Source organism: Sparus aurata, chromosome 16 (assembly GCF_900880675.1).
Source record: "Sparus aurata chromosome 16, fSpaAur1.1, whole genome shotgun sequence".
Lineage (NCBI taxonomy): Eukaryota > Metazoa > Chordata > Actinopteri > Spariformes > Sparidae > Sparus > Sparus aurata.
The window spans coordinates 21032910-21040887 of NC_044202.1; the positions used below are offsets into that span (position 1 = coordinate 21032910).

The 7978-nt window shown below is 45.9% G+C and overlaps 1 long non-coding RNA gene across 1 annotated transcript; it reads right to left on the reverse strand.

The window, feature by feature from the left end:
• Positions 1 to 5456: 5456 nt before the first annotated feature.
• Positions 5457 to 6911, reverse strand: LOC115566299 (uncharacterized). Its single transcript, XR_003980968.1, has 3 exons — positions 6773 to 6911; positions 6543 to 6613; positions 5457 to 6426 (listed from the first exon to the last, which is right to left on the reverse strand). It is a non-coding gene; the product is annotated as an uncharacterized LOC115566299 (long non-coding RNA).
• Between the last annotated feature and the right edge of the window lie 1067 nt (positions 6912 to 7978).

Sequence of the window (7978 nt, forward strand, 5' to 3'; positions counted from 1 at the left end):
GGCAGACCCGAGCAGAAAACAATCTGTAAGGACGTCACTTTAAAGGAACGTTTCACCCAAAAATCAGAACCATGTGAATACTACAGTGTGAATTAATCAAATACTTCAGCTCTCACTTCTGAAAGCGAAACAAGAACATCTGTGAACAACCTGTCAGTGTTAGAGAGAGTGCAAGCTGTCATTACTCCTCAAGCAGCTGTCTGACCCGCGTACACCTGGGCTGTCAGACACACACACACACACACACACACACACACACACACACACACACACGCACACACGCGGCTCAGCACACTAATTATGTGTAAGTCTCCGGGGGTGAGGAGGTGGAGATTACTAATAAGAATGTGAAATCATGTATACGGTGCCATGCCCACTCTATTTTTGTCTGTGACTGATGAAAATGGGAATCTCAAATGATCTCGTCAACCGCAAGTGGCATCAACATCAGCGACCTTGTATGTTTGTATCTTTAGTTCGGGTGTGTAGCTGAGGAGGGGGAGGTGTGTGTGGGAGTGCTGAAGTTGAGGAAGTCCTTTGTTTGTCAAAGCGGACTAAGTTTTCTTGTACTCTCATATTTTTTTATTTTATTTTTTTTTTCGTTTGTTTGTTTCTTTTTTGTACATGTAGCACAATTGAGCATTGCACTTGGGCGCCATACTTTACCTCATGTCAGAGTATGAAAGGGAGTGTAAGATGGAGGACGGAAGAAGTGTATATATATGATGCCGTAACGTTAAGAGGACTAACTCGCGGTTCAGGCTTTGCTGCTGATTCAGTTGCTGGTATTCTACAAACCTATTTAAAAAGGAGAACGAGGGGCTCTGGGAGGGAGACGGAATGTGCCTGCAAGTCATCGTCTGACAAATACACTGTAAAAAAGGAACCTCTGCAATTTGGGCCCAAAAATGTCCGGACGTCCCGCCTTAAACACGCGTTTGGAAATGAACGGAGAGTCAAAGTACCAGGTCCAGTCGTGACTCGAACGACAAAGGATGCTCCCAGCCTCATTTTCTATTCCGGTCACTGTTCGTTTGGATTCGAGAGAAAAAAACCTCCCGCAGCCCTTTATTCAGAACTTAAAGGAAAAATCCACCCAAACCTGCTCCTGATCATCAGGAGGTGTAGCAGCGCGTCTGTTCTACGCCAGTCTGTAGAGTGGGGCTGTCACTGTGTGTGTGTGTGTGTGTGTGTGTGATACTATGTTCAGATTGAAACTTCTCAGCGGAGCCTGACTGACACTTGATGGTGGTTCTGGTGCTGTTCAGGTCATTGTGGATCTCAACATATCAGCAGACACACAAACGTTATCTTTAGTCCCTATAAGAGGCATTTTGAATTAACAAGACGATCTGTGTTGATAGTAGCAGAATAAACACACCTGTCGTTGGACTGGATGGAACTTGCTAACAGTTCGTAGCTTCAGGAGTTTCTTCTAATCGTTTTACAGCATTACAAACATGTGAGTGGAACTAACTCGCCTGTCGCGTCATCGTCAGACCTTCACTCAGCATTCTTGTCGCTTTATTAAGATGAGTACGTGTAATACAATTATGCATGTCAGAAGTTCTTTTCTTTGTGTGTGTGTGTGTGTGTGTGTGTGGTGACAGCCCTCGTGTGTGTTTCTTTGGACCATAATCAGCCACAGCACGGGTCAAACGAACTGCTGATGACGGCTGCGATCGGGCCTTCAAACTGCCAAGAGCTGTAGTACCTTCAGAACCTTTGTGTTGGACGGGAGCCTGCAGGGTCAGCTCCACGCCTGTAGTCCTGAGAGGCTGACGTCTCCTGAAGTGGGTGAAAGAAGTACCATCACCTGCTCTTTGGTGAGACTTTTACCTTGTGTTTTGTTGACCAAAGAAGTGGCACCTTGGACTGTTTGGATCCCGGAGCAACATGTTTGTGTTCCGTCACGCTGCCATCACACCGCTGTGGCTCCGTTTGAACGTCGCTGCCTGTACGGAGAATTCATGGTGCTCGGACTTGATTCTGTTCAATTTGGATACAACGCTGAATCACTGCTGATGTAGTTTGGACTTTTTGATATTAATCAACTAAATCAGAACTTTTCAAAGTGACCTACTGGTAGTAGTTAACTAGTGGCCTCCCCCAGTTGAAACAGAGGCCCCTCTGGCATCAGTCTTTCAGGATCCACAGGCTTTATTTCTATCAGATTATTGTCATAAGCTTCCAAAAAACTAATGTTTTCTTGATCTCCTGCACTCTGAGGGATTCCTCCTTTTATTTCCCGATTGGTGCTTTTCAGTTACCTTTTCACAAATTTGTGTGGAATCCTTTCTTGCAACTTCTTATCTTTCGTCCAGAACCACCTGAATGTGTTTTGCAGTCCTGCATCACTACCTCCCAGAAGTCAGCGTTTTAGATCTTTCGTACATAAAAGTACCCCAACACCAGGACAGATACTCCACTGCAGACAAGTCCTCCAGCCGAGACCCAGCTGAAGTTAAGAGAAAAAGGGTTAGGGTATTATGATTTTTTTTTCACAGTGGTCCTCATCCTCTTCTGTAGAAAAGTAAATACAAGTGTCAGATAAATGTAGTGGGTATCCTAAAACTGAGGTAGTCAAGTAAGTTACAAGTACCTCAGGACATGTAAGTGTGCCTGGTCTAGGTAGGGGGTTGTTTTCTCTGAAGACAGGAAAACCTGATGTAGACTAAGACATTGATTTTCTCCTCATTAAGTCATTTTGATGATATGAAATCTAAGATGGCACAGGATTAGTTGGTTCTGGTGACCTGTTTACTGTCCTGAGTCCTGACTGATCAGTTGGTTGCACTCTATGTTTCCCAACATGTGGAGTGCTCCTTCTGAACTCGTTTCCGAGCTAATCAGAGGCTGAGTCTGACTTCTGGGATGAGGTGATTCAGGATTCTGATCCGCGGTTCTGACGGTCAGCGTTGGTTCGACTACATCTACAGTGATTTCACAGTCCGTGGAGTGCCTTCACATCTTCCTCAGAAGTGTACGTGGATGTGATGCGCTGTCGTCGCCGTGTGGTTCAGGTGTTCACAGGAACTTGGAAGAAGAAACACACCAACAACAAGAAATGAGCCCGAATGGCCGCGCTGTTTCAAACAGTGTGAGTTCTGGGTGGATTTTTCCTTTAAGGTCTGTGTACAGAGCTGACAGAGGTGTGAGAAGCCTCGGTTCTGAGCGTGGTGGGGAGGAGAGGATCACGGGTCTCATGAAGCCAGCACAGGGCGCCGACACTTAACTGTTTCCTCAGGCGGGTCACAGGGCAGCAGAACACCAGCAGAGCGGAGCTAACCGGGTCGACGGATGAACTGTTGTCAGAACGGGGAATTATGGGCCGTCACGCCTGCAGCAGCTGTCGAAGGACGTTGGAATAGAACCTCCTCACTCATACTGTAATACCGTGCTGCAGTGGTTTGCGGTCTGCACCTTATTGGATCACAGATACCTTTAATTTGTTTTGTTTGGGTTTTTTTCTTTTCTTTCTTTTTTTTTTTTTTATAATTGTAGCCCAGTATATCTACAATAAAAGTAATGCTATGGTCATTTACATTTCACCCTGTGGCTTCACTGAGTGTTCTGTTGATTACTGAGGTGTGTGTGTGTGTGTGTGTGATCTCCGACAGCCTTGTGACGTTGAACAATATGCATTTTAGAAACCATCACTGTGAAATGTGTTAAAATATGGACGCTCCCTGGTCCTCACTCTACCTTTTTAAAAGTGTTCAAATCCAAAGAATTCAGCGTCTCATTCATTTGTGTTTGAGACGAGAGCCCCTGGTGTGTGTGTTGAGTACACGGCTGATGAGTCGAGCTCGGTATAATGTCGGCTGCATCCGCCAACAGCTGTTAAACTGACTGGACAACACAAAGTGGATCTGTATACGAGCAGCAGTAGAGACACAGCCGTGTCCTTGTAAGTGTTCCTCTAGTGCCACCAGCTGGCCAAACTGTGAACTGCTGGTTGTTGGTGGCTCACAGTCATGTAGAAGTATAACTGCGATGAGTAACTTCAGATAGATGTCAGGGTCGTGTCCCTGCAGCTCTGCAGCCACAGACACCACAGAGACATTCACACTCGGGAATGTCTCGGGACGTTGTGGTGTTTCTGGGAGAAGAACCTCAAACCTCGGCCGCTGTAGGAGAGATGACTTCATAGTTGTTCTCTGCCGTCCCTTCTAAATTCTAACAGTTGGATCAGCCTGGCGCGTTTCCATCCTGCCCGGCTTTATTCTCAGTACTTCGCACTCACAGCTGTTCAGCGGCGCACCCTCATCACCAGCTGCTCTCACCTCTCACCTGTTCAGACGCACGGCACAACGTTGCATCGGCATTCAAGAGTGTGAAGGAGGCCGCGGGTGGATCTGCTTTTGATCCGTCCAAAGGGTCATTTTGACCCACCGGATGTTTGTTTTCAAAATTGTACATTAAATCAACCTTGGATTGATTCAAGCATGTTGAAATGAATATCGAGTAGATTCCAGCAGAACCTTTGGAAATACAGAATGTAGTTGTTCAGACACTGGGCCTCCTGAGTGCTGCTCCACCAGCTGACACACTGTAGACAACATTAGGGGTGGTTAATTGGCCCAATTTCCCGATTCGATTCGATTCCGATTATTGAAGTCTCGACTCGATTACAAATCGATTTTCGATTATTAATGATTATCGATTCGATTTTCAATTGTTAACGATTATTGATCTTCCATTTAACATCAGCCAGCTGCTGAATTATTTTACTTCTCTTTTGAGTAACACCTCACAACACCTTCAATATTGTACAGTGTAACTGTAATATCAAAATTATTATTTTTTACTTTGTTTTAAATGTAGTGTTTCACTGTTAAAAGCAGCTCAGCAGCCGGGCTCATGTTAGAAGCATTGTTGGTGACGAGAACCAGGGCGTGTTCCTCTATTCCCCACTCGTCTGCCATTGCTTTGAGAAACTCACACATATTTGCACTTGTGTGGCTATCATCCATAGCTTTCGTCTGAAGTACGTAGGACATTAGCTTCCATTAACTGCTGACATAATGAGCTGTAACGGTCACATATGAGACTGTAGCTCTGGATGTCCAGGCATCACAGGTTATTGCTACCCTGTGAGCAGAGTTGAGGGACACTTGCACGGAAAGGTTTGTCGTAAGTGTGAAAAAGCTCCGGGATGGAATAACATATCTTGGCTCCATGCTGTGGACCATGTAGCGGAAGCCAGTAAGAGGAGGACTCCAGTTTGTATTACTATTTAAAAGAAAAAATTTTTTTTTTTTTTTTGGGGGGGGGGGGGGAAATCGATCTTTGGAAATGTAATAATCGATTTATAATCGTCAATATTATAATCGCGATTAATCGTTAATCGATTTTTTTCACCACCCCTAGACAACATATAGGATAAGATACAGGACAGCACTCCTCAGTCTGTGACAGTCATGTCTAACTCATGGCTCTGAAACAGTCCTTTATTTATTATTGATTATGAGACAGACACAGAGGATTGGGATAATTGAATATGACTCAAGTCCCAGTGAAGTTCACTGTTCACTGTCCTTGATGGATCACCAGATATCCAGTTACGTGTCCCTGTACATGTGTTTTACTTGTGTGTGTATCAATACTGATATTTTTCTAGAGCCCAGTAATGTATAGAGTACTGGTCTGACTCCACTCTGACCCAGACTGTACTCACCCAGACTTCTCCGTGAACACAAACTGCGGTCAACATCAAATGGAATCATTCATGTTGTCGGTGAGCTGAATCGTTACATTACAAACTGATCTGGGTCAGACGTCTGTTCTCTGACATGTTGCGGCGTTCTGTTTTCACTCCTTCAGCTCGGCCCGAGCGCTCGGCCCGCCCGTCACGCGCTCGGCTCCTCGGGGCCGCTGGCTCTGAGCTTCGTCAGCAGCACCCACCATATTGGCTCCGTGCGAGGTGCCTGCTGACTGGAGCACGGCAGCGGTGTGAGCGGGACAGCGGCTTTAGCGCTCCCCTGGGGACCACACAGCAGGTTCAGCTCCAGGATCGGGTTCAGGCTCGCGGGCCACTTTTAGATCAGATCCAGTTGAACCAGCCGATGAGGCTCATTCTGCATCTTTCTGCAAGTATTCATGAGTGAATACAGAACTGCTGAGTTCACTAATAGTTCAGTCGAAGGGGGAGATGTAGTGGGAGGGGACATATTCCAAGTTGGTACGTCGACTATTTAAAATATACCATACTTTTGATGTCAGATTAGAGGTTTAATCTCTGGAAACGGCTTCCTCATGGTGTCGGAGTCCTACAGCTGACCCGGATCACTGATCCAAGTGTCTGGTCCTGACCCGGAGGTCAGCGGCTGCTTCCTTATCTGCTCATCCTGCCAGGTAGATGTAACGTGAGCGACCTGACGGAGCGCCTGGTCTGATGAGGTGAACAGCTACAGAGAGGGTCAGCTGCAGGGGAGGCAGGTCACCATGGAGCTCAGTGTTCCATATTAAACAAGAAGTTATTAAACAAATCATTTCCATACATTAAAATCTAATAATCACATATACATATTGATGTATACCTCTGATAACAGTGGTGGTGTGATGATTTGAGACCATCAGGACATCTTGGCTGGAGACGCAGTGGAAATCCCTACAGGAGTTTAAACATTTAGTACAAGATTAAACGGGCAATTTGACCAGATTTTAGTGTCAAATAATCAATAAATGAACAACATCATGAACAGAATCTTCTGTTAGCATGCCTAGCAGCTATCCCCAGCCCGTCCTGTCCCCTAACACCGCTTCGTACCTCCACAGGTGATGGACTGATGTCGTTTCAGCTCAGAGGTGTAAAAGCAGCAGGTTCACTTTGTAGTCTAACGAGTAAAAAAAGTAAAGTGACGTAAAGAGAGGAGGTGATTGTATACTCGTTCTTGTTAAACAGACATAAACAACTGGACAGCTGAATGCGAGTGTGTGACCTCACCCTGACCCCCTAACCCTAACCCCTGACTGTGAGACACACTTCAGTTAAACACAATTAAATTACATCAGCGGCGCAGCAGCTAGTGAAAGGACAGTTTGCCTCCGGCGACAGCTGTGAATCCAAAGCAGGTAGCGGTGATCTCGAGCTCGCTCTGGGTCACACAGTTGATGAGCTCATCACACAGCACACCATGTGTCCTGCAGCAGAGTTCTCATAGACTACTATGTTCTCTGCACTCCCGATTAACTCGTTGTCACAAAATTATTAAATTTTTTTGTTTTATTATAAACTTTCAATCAGCTCTTAGAATAAGTTGTACCTCTGAAATCCACATGTGCCTCGTGTAGCTGCGCTGTGAGCTGAGTGGACGTGAGGTGGAGCCGGCTGTGAGCGGCGGAGGGTCAGAGCTGGGCTTTGTGGGAAGGAGCCGGCTTAATGATGACTTATTGCCTGTGTTGATAATGTGCAGACTAGTGCTGTGTCACACGAGCCATTTATTCTGCGCTGTGAAAACAAGGGAGGCCATGAATAAATACGCCAGTTGAAGGATGGAAATAAAAGTTGTGTAGCGACCTGCAGGGCTGATGTCCCCAACTAGTGCTAACGTGTCTGTCAGTCAACACACACACACACACACACACCGCTCACCCTCAACCCCACAATGTCCTGTTGTTCTCCGGCTTTTAAAGCTCTGTGGCATTGTGGGACATTCTCAAACGAGCGCACACCGCCATTCAGCACACGGCGTTTCTCTTCAACGGCAACAAAGAAGCCGAGGTGGCTCGTTTGTCTCTTGCCAAAAGTGCCTATCCGGTATTTGCCGCTTCGTTAATGAACACAACTAAAAATGTAAAAGAGTGGCCGAACAGCTCAGAGAATAACAGCTAAGATCCTGAAGAATAAAGTGTCTAGTAATATGTAGTGAAAGCATCCAGCTGTGGAGGCTGTTGAGGTTGTTCAAACCAGCGAGAGAGAGAGAGAGAGATGCATTTTAAAAGTATCCGACGGAAATATGTGAAATACCTGTGT